Source organism: Octopus bimaculoides, chromosome 19, assembly GCF_046866305.1.
Source record: "Octopus bimaculoides isolate indiv1 chromosome 19, ASM4686630v1, whole genome shotgun sequence".
NCBI classification, from domain to species: domain Eukaryota; kingdom Metazoa; phylum Mollusca; class Cephalopoda; order Octopoda; family Octopodidae; genus Octopus; species Octopus bimaculoides.
Window position 1 is genome coordinate 43,942,009 of NC_142946.1, and position 2,768 is coordinate 43,944,776.

Genomic DNA, 2,768 nt, shown 5'->3' on the forward strand with positions numbered 1-2,768 from the left:
TGATCACCAGATATATTTATTTATGTGTATATTTACATCACAGTTCCTTCTTTGCCCTCTCTCTCCCCCACTAGTATTATCTTCGACATATTCTATAACAGACCTTAGCAGACTTGATGAAATCCAGTATGGAATTACCATCTATAACAAAGCAGTTCGAAGATGGTAGAATAGCAGAGGCAGCAGATCTATCCCTCTATGTCATGAATTCGAATCCCACTGAAATGATGTCTTTTATCATGGAACCTAGGGCTTGAATTTGTGTTTGATTGTTCCAGGATCGATAAAATAAGAACCAATAGAATATTAGATTCAAATCAATCGTTTACTTAATCAATAGTAACAAATTCCTCGGCGGTGAGCTGACAGAATCATTAGCAGTCCGGACAAAATGCTAAGCCGCATTTCGTCCGTCTTTACGTTCTTAGTTGAAGTCCCGCCGAGGTCGACTTTACCTTTCATCCTTTTGAAGCCGATAAAATAAGTACCAGTTATGCACTGTGGTCGATGTAATCGACTTACCCCACTCCCTCAAAATTGCTGGCTTTGTGCCAAAACTTGAAACCATTGTTAAGAAATTCTAGGTTTTTAGATGGGCTGAAATGGTAGAGTGGTAGGCAATGTTTAGTACCATCTCTCTAAGTTCTCGATTTGATTTCAATTGAGGTTCACGTTGTCATATTATCAGGATTGTCAAAATACCAGATGTGCTTTAGTCCAAAAATAAAACTAACCCGAAGAGAAACAATCCTGTAGCCAGTTTTATAAAGTAAATAAGTAAGTTCTCTTCGACTGGCATCCGCAAAGACCTGGTTTCGATTCTCAGTCAAAGTTAAATTTTTTTTATGTAAAATGTTGATACTTTGGGAAATCATGAATTACACAATATCCATTTTTCCTGTTTCTGTTAATGGGATTTTTTTTTATCGCTGTGGTTCCGTACAACCAAGAACAAGACTTGCACCCCAGCTCGAATCAAGGCCATGGCAAGCAGATTTCAAATCCATGTTGAAAATATTTATTATTTATTATTTGGAAAGTGTATGACCACACTAACATGACATATCATATCACTAATAAAACTAGCAGCCTTTGTTTGATCAAATGACATAAGAGAAAGCAAAAGGGGACGCTGTAATGTTCATGCATTTACAGTCTTTAGCAGTGTAAGTGAGATGAAATTGATTGATTCGTGAACTGAAACATTGCAAGTCGCAATGTTGGATTGTGAGAAGGAGTTAACGGAAATCACCATAGACATGCATTAGTAAAGGAAATTGTGTGAATCCACCTGACAACCATTTCGTGTCTGATACCAAATTTAGTATCAAAGTGTACTGAACACTCTTCCATCCTCCCAATACAATCGTCATTCTTTACAAATATTGAAGAATTAAGAAAAGAAAAGAAAAAGACAAAAACAAACGGTAATAGAGAACCGGCCGGACTGTACTGACATTCTAATATTTCGTTTCCAATCTTCAGAGTTTTCTTTGAATGCAAGTCTTAACGAGGGCGACTTTACATCCATTTCTACGAGACTAGTTAAGTACGAGTTAAGTGGTCACCATCTTCAGCAGCTGGGATTCCATCGACTACATCGATCTGTCTAAATCTATGTGCTTGAGTGAATGTAAGGAAGAATTATTTAGTAAATACACCAAAGAAAAAAAAAAAAACACCGAAGACTAGGTCTTTGAATTTTTGAGGCGGAGTACTTAAAAAAAAAAAAAAAGAGAGGCAGGATCAATAAACGAAGTATTAGTAGAATATCAAGGTCGATTCCATTCAGTTCTGCCCTTTCCTTTGCGTAGGAAAAAACCTGTTTATATAGAATAAATCACCACAATAGCAGCAACAACATTGAAAACATTATCACCGCTACGAAAAAAGTATTGAGTACTACGGTACGGAGAATGGGTTCCTGAGATATGGAAGTCGTGATTCAGTTGCGATTTCCCTTTATTTCTTTGAAGCTGACACAGTTATTGTTCTTCGGATATATATATATATATATATATATATATATATATATATATATGTATGTATATGTATATGTATACGTATGTATGTCCTGTATATTGTGTTATATCTTCCTGTTCACAATCTCCTTTACGATGTACATATACATATATGTATATATACATATATATATATATGTATATATACATATATATATATATGTATATATATATATTTATATATATATGTATATAGAAATATTTATATATATATGTATATATATATATTTATATATATATATATATATATATATATATATATATATATATATATCAGTATATATCAGATATATGATATATATTGTAGAATACGTACGTAGTATATGTGTGTGTATATATATATATATATATATATATATATATATATATATATATGTAAATATGTTTTATAGATGTATATAATATATATGATATATATATATGTATATATATATATATATATTTACACATCACATTTCTGTATATATATACTTATATATACAATATATCATATATATTATATATATTGTATATATTATGTATAAAATATACACAATATATAAATATTATATTTATATGTATATAAAATATATATATAATCTATTCATATATAACATATATATATGTACATGATAATCAAATATATAGTATATATGATATTCAAATATATATTATATAAATATGTAAATATATAATAATATATAAAATATACAAAATGTATATTATAAGAACGTGTCTAGTCAAAAATAAAACTAATAATGTTTGTTG